This window comes from Solanum lycopersicum, chromosome 2 (assembly GCF_036512215.1).
Source record: "Solanum lycopersicum chromosome 2, SLM_r2.1".
NCBI lineage: Eukaryota > Viridiplantae > Streptophyta > Magnoliopsida > Solanales > Solanaceae > Solanum > Solanum lycopersicum.
In genome coordinates, this window is record NC_090801.1 from 48,780,744 (window position 1) to 48,795,938 (window position 15,195).

Below are 15,195 nucleotides of genomic sequence, written 5' to 3' on the forward strand. Positions count from 1 at the left end.
TTTATTGCAGCACTATGAATTCAAGTCTGTGCAAGTTAATCTTCCTGAACAAGTCTGTGTAAATGGAAATCGCCTGCCTCCTACTTTCACCACCCGTGATCAAAGAACGTAACCATAATAGAGGGCAAAATACTCTTGTCTATTACATGCATTTGTGAACTTGTAATGAGAAAAACTCTACTGCTCGTGTATTTTCTTTCCAATCTGACAATGTCATTTCCCTTAGATGATATATTTCTTTACATTTGACATCGATGACTAGTATGAAGTAAAACTTGTGTTCTCTTTGTAGTTCTTCGGTCAAATCCTATTTTCAGTGTGGAGTCCTGTCCTGATATCTCTTGCATTGTTTCATTAAATGTTATTTTCCTGATTCTTTCTTGTATCTATGGAAACGTCAAGTTTCATTTAATGGTGTCATTCACAGAATGTCACACAACGGGACAGATTACATGAATAAATCTTTCCATTTAGCAGATCAAAAATTCATTGCAACGCTAGGAAAACGACGATGGAAAAAGTCGAGCAGGTTTTGGCACGCAAGTCCACGTCGTGGACTTGCTCCCTCGGTGAAACATCGGGATCAAAAAATTTATATACATCTCCGCGTTGTGGACTTGTTTTTAGATGGCAATTGATTTTATCTTTTCTCATGTTTCGCAATCAAAAAGACACTCCTAAACATCATGAGATTGTTCCTATCACAAATCACAATCCTTAAATCCATAATTCAATTCAAGAAAATTTAAGAGTCAAGTCAAGTAAAGTTAAGAGTCAAATCTAGAGGTTAAGAAGCAAGTTAAAGAAAAGTTTATAAAATTTTCAAAAGTCTTTCACAAACATTTTAACTTTGTTTTAAGACTTAAGTTTCAAGTTAAGCAAAGAGTAAAGATTTAAGTTCATTTCTCAAAAAGATATAAGGAAACTAAGTATTCTCAAGAGTTAAAAATGTTTTCACATTTGAACAAGAAAGGGACACATCTATCCAAGAGAGCTTTCAAGCTAAGTTTTGATTAATTATCTCAAACCAAAGAAAGAAGTTTGTTTTAAAACATATGAGTTAAACATATTTTGGGAGTAGTGTGCACCAATATGGGGACGCAAGTTCATATTAACTCAAGTCTCCATAAACCATGTAGCCATCATGGGTAGTAAAGCATTATACTTTTTAGATGACTCCTTAAGTGTTTTTTAGCATAGACTAGTGGATCCACTTAATTAAGACGTTTTATATGACGGCAAGTATAAGACAGTTCTTACAGCGTGGGCAAGATGTTGTATCACCACTTAGACTCATAGTGGTGGTTGTAGGTTAGAGAAACTCCTATGGAAACTAAATTATTTTATTTCATGAGTAAAGTTGAGTTTGTTATTGCACTTCTTTAACGATCTGAGTTGTATTCTACTGTTTTAGAAGTTTTCTATATATTGCATGTGTTTTATTACTTTATATTAAGTTAATGTATTCATGAGTTGAGTAAAGTCAAGGTAAGTGTTCCTTTTAGATTCTTTTCAAGTCTATGTTATGTTTAACATTCCAACTCGCATATTCGTACATTTAATGTACTTATGATAGTTGACCTGCATTGTCTTATGATGCAGACACAGGTAATCAGGATCATTAGCCAGCGCCTCGTTGATTAAGTTGAGCACTTAGAGTTAGTTGGTGAGCCTCCTTGCATTCTGGAGGAATCCTTTTACTTTGTTTTTAGTATTCTATTATTAGAATGATCGGGGGTCTTGTTCCAACATCCCTCTTTGTTTTAGAAGCTTCATAGATAGATAGTTATAGTTCTTTAGTCTTATTTATTTCGTTTATAAACCTGTAAGACTTGAGTTGCCATTTTAGCTAAGATATTATCTTTTAAGTTATTGCATGAGATTTATTTTTTATGTTTAATTCTTTCGTTGAGTAAGTAAGTCAGACCAACGGTTCGCTTGGGGTCAAAAATGTTTCTCGAGTTTCAGCCACATCAGGGGTGTAGGCTCGCGGCAAGACAATTAATGTATTCAAATAACTTATTTGTTGTATGCCAAATGATTAGACATTTGATGAACCTACAAAATTTAGTTTGGTAACTAAAATAATGAGTTACATTTTTATGTTATTAGGTCTAAACATATGATATACTAATTTTTAGAAACGTATGTTGCACTTTTGTCCCTTGTAATTACTGCAAGATGTCTATATACTTTTTAAAACATAGAATTTCAGAATAGAAAATATACTTGTATTGCACGCTACTTAGTATAAATATTTGTAAATGATTTAGATACCGTTACAATATGTATAAATAGTTATTCATAAAATTAAGTAATCAAAAGAGAAGAAGTGTAACACAAAATTAGCTAATGAATTCGAAAATGAAATGAAATAGAGTAGACTAAAAATAATACAATAGCTAATGAATTCTAAAACTTTTAAATAACAAAAATTAAAAAGAGAAATAGTTCCAGTTTAATAGAATAGAGGAACTTCCTCAATAACTAACAAAAGCATAAATAGATTATAGATCTAAATCTCTTTTTTATTGCATATGTGATGAGCAATACATCCATCAACAATTATACATTAAAATAACAAAGTGTATGAATTAACAAAAAGTGTTTGTGATGAGCAATGTAATTATATTCACCAATAATCGTTCATCAACAATTATACATTGGAATAATTAAGTGTATGCATTAATATAAAGTGATTTTGAAAATAATTTTTTGGTATGTATAGTTACAAGTTTGGAATTATAAGTAATTTAAAAGTGGCTTAAGTCATACACATTCCTATAAAGTTGTCCGCGTATTTCACTTGAACACATTAACTAAGTCTTTAACCTATTGAACATCTCTAGTACTTTGAATTAACACTCACTTTCCCTCTTTTCCCCCTCCCATACCTGACTTTCTATCTTTCTGCCTTTCCTTGCACCTTTTCAACTTATTTCTTATTTTTCTTTTTTTTGTTACCCTAAATAAAAAATGATGGCCATTTTTTTTTGAACATAATAAACAAAGAAAAATTAGATTTTAGTGGAGTTTTTGATATCTCTAATGAGTAACTTGACCTCCTTTGGTGTCAAAATTATTCTTGTATTTGTAAGCAATTTGGGGTGTGAAATAGTAGTTAGCATTGGATTATGAAAAGTTTGGTTAGATCTGGTTGTTAAGTGGATTTGTTGTTGTTATTGTGGTTGTTAGATGACTTAGGTTGTTGTTACTTTGATCTCGCCTGTAAAAGTGATGATGACGCTGGCAAACATGGACGCCACCGTTAAAAATGGAGATGACGCAATGGCTCCATCATTTCTCTGGCATCGACGAGATCCTCTACCTTGTTCCGACCAGTTTGTATTGCCATCCATGCCGGAAAATCGGAAATGTTATATTGGGTTTTACAATTTGATTCTAATGGGTTTTATGACGCCGACTTGGTGGTGAAATAGTAAAAATAGGGAGGATTAGAAATGTCAATAATAAATTAAAATGGCGCTAGCGAGGAGTAAAGTAGTTTCATGACTTCATCAAATTGCTGGATTGTGAAAAAATCGAAGAAGAAAAAAATGGGGATATGGAGATGGTGGAGTTTTGACAGTGATGGTGGGTTAGGGAAGGTGGACGAAAGGTGTACAAAAATAATTATTTTATTTTATTTGATAAAACAGATTTTTTAAAAAAAATTTATCTTTTATTTAATATTTTTACTAATAATTAAAAAATTATTATGAAGAAAATTATGACTTGGCATTAATATATATGACATGGATATAACATGTCATCTATGTAAGGGAGAGTGAGAAACACATATGGTCAGAGGGATTTAAAAATCTCATTTTGGTTAAGTTTAGGAGTCCAGATGACAAAAATCTAAGTAGAAGAGTCCATAAAACAATCCGATACAAGTACGAGGGTACACCAGACTATTCTGCCTTAAAAATAACGAGATAAATATGATCATATGTTGCAACAAATATAGAAATTTATTACAATAAATGTCTACTATGTATGATTTATTGCAATATATGACCTATTCTTTGAAAATAATCAACTCTATGTGCTCATTTGTTGCAATGGATGATTATTTGTTGCAATAGATGATTCATTTGTTGCAATGTATGATTCACATGTTGCAAGAGATGAGCATCAGTTGCAATAGATGAGCATATGTGTTTGATCATTTTCATCTCTCTCTATTATATATATAAAAAAATTCATAATTAGTGATAAATGAAGTTAATTAATTATAATTATCTTTCAATTAATAAGTTCAATTACTTTTTCAATCCATTATAGGGTAATTACATGATCAATTAGTTGTATGCGTCTTAAATAAAGTGTTCAATTGATTATTCTGATATGAAATGCTTCATTGACTCATAATTAGTGATAAATAAAGTTATTTAATTATAATTACCTTTCAATTAAATAAATTCAATTATATTTTCAATGCATTATAACGTAATTATATGATTAACTAACTGTATCTGTCTTAAATAAAGTGATTAATTGATTATTTTGATATGAAATGCTTCAATAATCCATAATTTGTGATAAATTAAGTTATTTAATTATAATTACCTTTTAATTAATAAGTTTATTTACATTTTGAATGTATTATAGAGTAATTTAAATTTAAGTTAATTCATAATTTATAATAGATAAATACTTACTGTAATATTAACCTATATAGTGTATTACCAACAAATGACACATCTGTTGCAATAGATGAACCATCTGTTGAAAGAAAACAAAACAGTAGCAAACGATTAACTTTTTTTCAACAAATGACCCATTTGTTGCAATGGATAGACCACGAGAACAATACAATACCAAATATTTAATTTTCTTCCAATAGATTATTCATTTGTTGCAACAGATGATCATTTGTTGAAAGTAAGTAAAACAGAAGCAAATATTTAAGTTTTGTTCTAAAAAATGACCCATCTGTTGCAACAGATGGGTCATTTGTTTGAAGAAATCAAAACAGTACCAAAAATTAAGTTTTCTTCAAATAGATCATCCATCTCTATTGCAATTCATGGGTCAATATGGAATCGCAGAATGGGTCCACGAGGACTCAAATGAGTTCACATGCAAACAAAGTAAACGAAATGAGTTAATATATAAACCAACTCGAGACAAAAATAGAAAAATACGTTAATTTGCTGGAATATATATATCACTCAAAAAGGGACAGGCTAACATACAATCCTAATAGATTAACATACAGTCACACTAGAGACACATTGGAAAACAACAAATTTAAAGAAATAACTAGGAGGGCACAGTAGTCAGTCACAATAATATAATTAATATGTCAGCTAACAACATGTACACTGTGCCGGTCCACCTCTTGAGACCATAATTAAGCCAAACTAATTATTAAGACTATGCAGATTAGCTTAAAGCAATAATTGTTAAGACTTGTAACCTTGTGTCACCAAACAATATTCAAAACACTAAAAAGGTGTATACGACAACTAAATTAAAGGACATACGAAAAGAACACATTTGCTTGACTTGCTCCAAATTGAATCGCATTTACATGATAATACGACTAACCACAAATTTGTAAAAAAAATATACCAGAAATTAAAGGGAAAACATAGAGTTGAAAAACAGTGACTATTGTGACATAAATTTTTATTTTTTAAAGCAAAAAGCAATAACCAAGTAACTAAGCAATAGCGTTACTCAAATCTGGCAACATACAAGGGAAACATAAAATACTACAAAGGCGCATACTGAAACTTGAAAGACTAAGAAAAGAAAGAAAGAAAAAAAAGAAGAAATAAAATAATAATAATAATAAAATTCAAACGTCCCTCCTTACCATTTTGGAGAGACATCTTTTTTAGAGTTATTGAGCCATTCCGGAAGAGGAAAGGGGAAGATGGACGCCTTGGATTGGTTTCGTTGTCTTTGGGCGCTGATGAGGACTGAAAAACGCGTGCCTCGTCTGTTGCTTTTGCTGCTATGATATTACAAATTGAGAGGGACATCGAGGAAGAAGACAAGGACATCGTACTCTGCTGCTGTTGTACGCACCCAAGGCGTGAAGTTATCGTTGCCTTCCCGTGTAATTTGACGCAGTGACGACTTCCGTTTGGGATCGGTGTTGTCGTTGAGGCTTCTGGGTTTCTCTTTTGCTGCTGTTGGGTCTCTTGAAGAATTGGAGATTGTTGCTACTGCTTGTAGGCTGGGCATAGAGTTGAAGAGAATTGCTGGGATGCTGGAAATTTAAAGGCAGGCCCGAAAATGAAAATTGCTAAAATTGCAATTACAGCCATTGAACTAACGACTTGGACAAATTATGCTTAATTGGTAATTCCGCTAAAAACTAAATAAGACGAATTGATATTAATTAATGAGCTTTTTCATGTTGAACAAAATAAAATAATTAACTAAATTATAAACTAAATAAATTAAAATATAAGCTATTGTATAAGTAGACTAATTAACCGACGATCTTTTTGAGACGGTTTGGAATATTCATAAACTATACTAATTATATTAAATTATATAAAATATATATTTTCTTTATAACTTATAAAAGAGCGACAAAACTAATTAAAATAACTTGAAAAAAAAACAGTTTGAATTTTATAAATTCAATCATTTTAAATTGTTAGAATTAAGAAACTCGTTAATTAATTTCTATCGGAGAGGGTCAAAATCGTTAGAATTTTGAATTTTATAAAGTCAATCATTTCAAATGTTGTCACATGTGATTGATTTATCACAACATAACAGTCATATATAGCAACATATGACTTACATCTCGCCACAGAATAATCATATGTTGCAACATCTACTTATTTCTTCATAATTACTAATTATTTTTTTAATTAATTTCTTCAGGTACAATAAATGGAGTTATTATTTGTAGGGATTGATTGTTGTGGTGAATGGGTCGATAAGAAAAATTGATTCATATGACGTTGGGAGGATAGTAATAATTGAGGAACCGGTTCAATAGGGATGTATGTCGAAAGAAATATTTTGTATGATGATTTCTTTAATTTAATCATGCAAAAGTCTGGATACAATTGTAAATAGGAAGATCTTGTCATGAGTTACATTCCTCATGTTTTTCAAAATGAGAAGGTTTTACCTTTTAGAATAACTGATCAACTTAGTTTCTTGTTTATTTTGGAGGAGCAGGGAAACCGCCCATATTAAGAGTCTATGTGGAAGAAAATCCTATCGGGGAGGATCATAATGTAGACGAAGGCCAACAAGATATGTTAAATGATGAATTTTATCCTGCAGACAAGACTAATCCCGATGATGAAATTTGAATAGGTGAAGTTGTAGGTGAAGGTGAAGGTCAAGGGCCGGACCTTTAGAGCAACATTCATCCTACACCTATGGTTGGTAACAACAATCCACGTGCTTTTCAATCATCACATGTGAATAATGTTTGAGATGATGAAACATGTTTTTATAATGGAATGACATTCAAGAACAAGCAAAAACTGACAAATTCATTGAAAATTACTTGCTTGAAAAAAGATGTTAGACTAAAAATTTTCTTTTAAATGTTCATAATTGGATTGCAATTGGTTGCTAAGGGCTGTGAAATTTACAAGTAGCGAGATGTTTTCTGTTAGAGTTTATAAAAAGTATCATACGTATGCTCCAGAGCTGTAGACATTGAAATTTTGTGGAGTCTACAAGATGCATTCAATTCGAGTTAGGATTCTATAAATTGTGTTCAACTCATATTAGGATTCTTGAAGGCTACTCAATCCTAAACCCTAGTTTATGCCTATATAAAGGATACAAAATTCTCTTAAAAGGCATCTCCGGAATTTCATAAAGAGATCAAGATCTTGAATAATCTGCAAATTAATGGATTATTCATATAGAGAGGTCAAATTTAAATCATCCTAGTTCGAGAAATACGCCACTAACGGCCCTCGAATCATGGATAAATCTTAGGAGAGTAGAATCAAGGGATCTATAGAATTGTACACGCAATCTATCTTGATCAAGCAAAACTGGCACGCCAAGTGGGACAATCTCTACCTCTCATCTCAACTTTTCAAGCATCAGAGAATATTGAGATGACTTCTATAAACAACAACTCTCAATCAACTGGCTCTAAGGCCATTAGCTCCAAGTTCTCTACTGAAGTTTAAGGCATCCTTGGTGTTACCTTTGGACATTTTGGAGCTATTACGAGAAGCAAGAGTGCTACACTAGGACAACAAACACTTCAAGTGTCGTCCGCATCAACTCCTGTTTTTGGATCTTCGATTCCGAAAGGAGCAAGTTCCTCCACAAATGATCTAGAAGGAGGAAGTAGTGTTGCTGAAAAGATCAAGAAGACATTGGCTCTACTTGAGCAATCTGGTTCCAAGAACTCTACCACAAGGGTGAACTGTGATTCAACTTATGAATCATCTCTACGAACATCGCATACTTCACTAAAAATTAACTTATGCGACAATCCGTGCTACATACATTGCGTAATTCGCTGAAAATTAACTTATGCGACAATCCATGCTACTCTCGTACATCTCCAAGAGTCATGCAAACGATGGTGACCGTTGCTTCCTCTCCTGAGGAACAACTCGCAAATCTGACGAAGTTGGTTCAAGGATTGACAAAGCATGTACAAAACTAAGAGTCTCGAATTGATAAGTTGATGGATAGAATAGAAGGACTTTTATATGGAGATATCGGCCATGCACCTGGAAAGGGTGTCAAAGTTCAAGAAATCAAAGACCATGCGAAAAAAACCTCGCTTGTTAATGAGATACCAGTTTTTTCTGAAGGAATGATCCCTCTCGATCGCTTGAAGGAAGACATTATCAAAGAAAAGTATGAAGTCTCAACAATGTCTTCTCATATGTATGCTAAGCCATACACTACTAGGATTGATAACTTTAAAATGCCTGCTGGTTATCAACCTCCCAAATTCAATAATTTGAGGGAAAAGGAAATCCAAAACAACATGTTGCACAATTCGTCGATACATTTTATAATGCTAGAACTTGTGGAGACCATCTTGTCAAATAGTTTGTCTACTCTCTAAAAGGAAATGCCTTTGATTGGTACACGGATCTTGAACCTAATTCTATTGATAGTTGGGAGCAACTAGAGCACGAGTTTCTCAACTGTTTCTATAGCACAAGTCGTACAGTGAGCATGGTAGAACTCACGAATACTCTCCAAAAGAAGGATGAACCAGTTATAGAATTCATAAATCGATGGAGGAACACAAGCCTAAATTGCAAAGACAGGCTTAGTGAAGCTTCTGTAATAGAAATGTTAATTCAAGGTATGCACTGTATGCTTCTTTACATCTTGCAAGGAATAAAACCTAAATCCTTTAAAGATTTAGTTACTCGTGCTCATAATATAGAGTTGATCATGTCCTCTGTTGGAAAAGACATGACTATTGTCCATGATCTTCGAAAAGGAAGAGACAAGCAGGAAACCAAGAGATGGAGCAAATTTGTTCCTAGAAATGACAACAAAGAATCCATGAGTACAAATGTGTCTCCTGTAAAGTTCACCACGACTGAGGGCATAAAGCAAAATATGAGAATGATTTTCTAAGCACATTTAAATCAAAAGTCGACACTAAGGGAGATGCAAGGAAAAAAGTATCCCTTCTTGGATTTTGACGTTTCTGAAATTTTTGATGAATTGCTCGATTTAAAGCTCATTGACTTTCCAGAGATGAAGCGACCCGATGAAGCTGGAAAAGCTGATGACCAAAATTATTGCAAGTATCATAGACTTGAGAGTCATCCTGTTGAAAAATGTTTTGTTTATAAGGATAGAGTGATGCAATTGGTTAAGGAAAAGAAAATTGTCCTTGATAATGAGAAGGCTAGTTCTAACTAGATCTATATCACGTTTGGCTCACTTGATCTGGTCCAAATATATAACTCTGAAAATCATAAAGAAGAGTCATTAGACCAGGAAGTTGATATAGATGGTGATGAAGGTTGGAATCTTGTAACTAGGAAAAGACGCAACAAGTCAAGCTTACGAAAAGACTCATCCGTGCAACCAGTTAAAGGGAAAATGGTGAAGAAATTAGAGAAGAAAAAATCAATCAAACGCCCAAAAAGGGCAAAGGTAGAAATTCATCACTACCAAAAACCTCGACGTCCTGTGACTCTAGAGGGATTCTTACCAAGCTTATTCGACTTAAAGTCTAATCAAGACAATGTCGAGGAATCATGTTTTAATGCTGACAAAGAAGAAACGGTGAAGGCGCCTTCTACTGGAAAAGAAGGAAAACCGAGCGAACCCTCACAAAAAGTGTCTCCTAGTAACGAAAAAACAACAAGGGAAATATCAACAATGATATCTCTTTCATCTTCTGAAAAATCTGTTGAACCTTCTTTTCAAGAAGCACACACATATGATACTAAAATCACATTTACAGATAATGATCTTTTATTTGGCAAAACACTACAATCATCCTTTGTATATGGTGGGTCATGTGCTAGAGAAGAAGATAAATATAATCTTAATTGATGAAGGATCTGGAGTCAACATTTTTCCTATCCACACATTGAAAGAACTTGGCATCACGACTGGAGAACTTAGTGAAAGTCTTCTGTTGATACAAGGATTTAATCAAGGGGGCGGAGGTCCATAGGCTCTATTAAGTTAGAGATCCACATAGAAGATTTGCGATCAAGCGCACGGATACATGTGATCGACGCAAAGACATTATAAAATATATTATTTGGCAGGACTTGGGTACGTGAGAATAGAATTATCTCATCTTCATACTATCAATGTTTGAAATATCTTAAAGGTGGAATTTAAAGGAAGATAGTTGCAGACGATAATCTTTTCACCAAAGTTGAGACACACTTTGCAGATGCGAAATTCTATTTAAGAAGTTATGTCGTTAAAGGGGCCAAATCCAATGACGTCAAATCGATCAAGTCTGATAAGATCATAAATAAAAGAATTGACACGAATGTCGAAATGGTGAAAATTGACACTAAAGACCCTTAACCTATTCTTAATGAAAGGAAGATCATGTATTCGAAGAGGAAGCTGACTTCTAGCCTTTGCTATGTTCCAAAAGCGAAGAAAGAACAAGATCAATCATCTAACCTTCAAGAAAATGCATTGAGAGGGCTAACTCTTCCTATAAGATGAATTGATGCAATAAATTTGTCTTCAAAGTTACCAGAAAAGCCAATCGCTCAAGATCAAGTGCGAGATATTACGCTCCCTACAAAACGCACAAGAGAAGGTTTTGACCCCAATGCTTACAAGTTGTTTGTGAAGGCGGGGTACAATCCTAATTAGCCATCGACGCTAGGGAAACTTCCATCAAAAGATACGACTAGGCAAGCACGTGAAGGCCTAGGTTATAGCCAACCGCCGCCAATTCACATTTCCATAAGAAGGGCTAACAATAATCATATAACTTTTGAAGATGACGTCACTGCTCCCAATAAAAGTTCTTCTGTCTTTGATCAACTTGGGTAAGAGACTATAAGAACTTCGGTATTTGAGAGGTAAGGTCCTTTGAAGAAGAATAAAAAAAATCCGAAAAGTTATTTAAAAGTTACAACGCCTACTTCACATTTGATTTGAAAGGATTTCAGAAGTTTGATTTCTTCGAGGATGAGGTAACGAGTGGAACTTGTGGTTTGTGTAAAGAGGAACTCAAGGCAAAGTCTCACACTGTGGTTGGTACCAAAGAGTGCGAGAAAGATGAAAAAGATGTAGGTTTCTCAAATCATGTTACAATCCAAAATGAATATGATTCTTTTCCTTAAATGAAGATTGATGAAGAGGTAGAAGATATTGTCTCGAGTTGTCATATATATGTCAATGACAATGATCCTTTGGTGGATGTTAACCTTGGCACTGATGAAGACCCAAGGCCAACTTACTTGAGTGCATTTATAGAAGTTGATGAAGAAATCACTTATATAAATATAATCAAAGAATATAGGGATATATTCTCTTGGAGTTATAAAGAAATGTCTGGATTGAATCCTAAAGTAGCGGTCTATCAGTTGGCAGTCAAAAATGGTGCTCGTTCTGTTAAGCAAGCTCAAAGATGTTTTAGGCAGACTTGATTCCGTTGATAGAAAATAAAGTTAACAAACTCATTAAAGCGGGCTTTATTCGTGAGGTCAAATATCCTATATGGATTTTAAGTATTGTTCCGGTGAGGAAGAAGAATGGTCAAATTCAAGTTTGTGTTGACTTTAGAGATCTCAATAATGCATGCCCTAAAGATGAGTGTCCTCTTCCAATTCCAGAGTTTATTGATGCGACCACTGGTTATGAGGTGATGTCATTCATGGATGGTTCTTCCGGGTATAATGAAATCCACATGGCACCAAAGGATGAAGAACTCACCACATTTATCACACCGAAAGGTATTTATTACTACAAAGTGATGCCATTTGGTTTGAAGAATGCTGGTGCCACATATCAAAGGTCTATGCAAAATATATTTCATGACTTACTCCATAAAAATGTTGAATGCTATGTTGATGACTTGGTGGTAAAGTCAAGAAAGAGGGGTGATCATTTGAAAGACTTAAGAATGGTGTTTGAGTTGTTCCAAAGATATCAATTGAGGATGAATCCAATGAAATGTGCCTTCGGAGTTACTTGATGAAAGTTCCTCGTCCTTATTGTGAGACATCAAGGAATCGAAATGGATCAAGCAATGTTGATGAAATATCAAAGATGCCCGAGCCTCAAAAATTCATGAGTTAAAAAGTCTCCAAGGAAAGTTAGCCTACTTGAGGAGATTCATCTCAAATCTAGCGGGGAGATGTCAATCATTTGGTCACCTCATGAAGAAAGGTGATCCTTTTAATTGGGACCAAACATGTAGCGATGCCTTTAAAAGTATCAAATCGTATCTAGTGTAACCTCCGATTTCGGGAGCCCCTATACCCGGAAAACCATTGATACTCTACATTGCAGCACAAGAAAGGTTTGTAGGAGGCTTGTTAGGTTAGAGAATAGTGAAGGCAAAGAAAACACTCTTTATTACTTAAGCAGAACAATGATGCCGAATAAGCTGAATTATTCACCAATTAAAAATTTATGCTTGACACTTGTCTTCTCAATTTAAAAGATAAATAATTATTTTCAAGCTCATATTGTCCGTCTTATCTCTAGAGCAAATCCCATCAAGTTTGTTATGTCAAAACTTGTCCTTAGTGACTGACTAGCAAGTTGGTACCTCCAATTCCAACAATTTGAGATTGTGTACATCCCTCAAAAATCTGTGAAGGGATAAGCATTAGCAGATTTCTTGGAAGACCATCCAATACCTGATGATTGGGAGTTAACTGATGAGCTTCCTGATGAAGATGCGATGACCATCGAAATTCAACCTCCTTGGAGAATGTACTTTGATTGGGCTGCACATCTTGGCGGAGTTGGCGCTGGCGTAATGTTCATCACTTCGCAAGAAGAGATTCTACCATTCTCCTTTACTTTAAAGCAATGTTTCTCTAATAATGTCGCTTAATTCCAAGCGTTGATACTTGGACTTGAGATGGTTGTCGACATGAAGCAATTACACCTACAAGTCTTTGGTGACTCTCAGTTGGTGATTAACCAACTCTTGGGAAGTTATGAGGTGATGAAACCTGAATTGCGTCCTTATTATGATTATGCTCAAAATTTGATAGGATGGCTTGGAGATATAACCCTTCAATATGTGCGTAGAATAGAAATAAAAAAGCTGATGCATTGGTTGCCCTAGCTTCAATGCTAACCCTCCTGATCAAACACAAGTTACTATTTGTCAAAAATGGATAGAACCACCACCAAACGAGGAAGAATATATAGAAAATAAGTTTGAGAATCTTGTTAGCGTTTCTGAAGACGCAGAGGAAGATTGGAGAAAACCCATTGTTGACTACATGTGTTATAGGATACTTCCAAAAAAACCAAAGAGAAGGACTCGATATTCATCGGCGTGCACCTCGTTTCCTTTACTATAAGGACAAATTTCTTTACTATAAGGAAACATTATATAGAAGATCATTTGAGGGTGTGCTATTACGATGTTTGGGAGAGGAAGAAACATTTAAAGCTCTGCAAGAAGCACACAATCAAGTGTGTGGATCACATCAATCTGGACCAAAACTCCATTTTCACATAAAGAGGATGAAATATTATTGGCCAACCATTGTAAAGGATTGTTTATATTATGCTCGGAGGTGCGATGCTTGTCAATTTCATGCGATTTTCATACATCAGCCACTCGAAGTAGTGCACCCAACTATCGCCTCTTGTCCATTTGATGCCTGGGGATTGGATATTGTGAGACCACTACCAAAGTCTTCTGGTGGACACTTGTACATCTCGGCTGCAACTGATTACTTTTCAAAATGGACTGATGCTCCCGCTCTTAAAGAGGTGAAGAAAGAGAATATTGCAAATTTTATCCGAGTAAATATTATCTATCGCTTTGGCATCCCTCACTATCTAATAATAGACAATGTCAAGCCATTCAATAACAAGTTAATGAATAAGATTTGTGATCTTTTTGGCTTCAAGCAGCGTAAATGTTCTATGTACCATGCTGCCGCCAATGGTCTTACTGAAGCATTCAATAAGACTATGCAACCTTCTCAAGAAAGTTGTCTCCAAATCCAAATGAGATTGTCATGAAAAAATGGAAAAATATTTATGGGAATATTAGACAACATATCACACTCTAACTCAAGCAAAACCATATTCACTTGCTTTTAGAGTTGAAACAGTCCTGCCACTCGAGCGTCAAATAACTTCCTTAAGACTTGCTATTCAAGAAGGGCTCAATAAGGAAGAAAATGCTCGACTGCATCTTACTGAGTTGGAAGCTCTTAACGAAAAGAGTCTAGAAGCCCAAAAGAACCTTGAATGCTATCAAGCTCGTCTATCTCGTGCTTTCAATAAGAAGGTTCACTTGTGGTGCTTTCAAGTTGGAGACCTTCGCACAAGTCTGGGGGCAAATTTACCTTAAAGTGGGATGGAACATATCTCTTACAAAAAGAATATTCAAGTGGTGCTTACAAGCTTGTTGATGATTATGGCTTAAGGATCGGTCCTATTAATGCCAAATTTCTAAAGAGGTACAACTCTTGAATTTAGATGACGCTCATTAAGATATGAGCCTAAACTGCTTGTCACTCCTGGCCTGAAAGAGTATATACTGTGTACGGCACAACCAATAAAAAAACACTC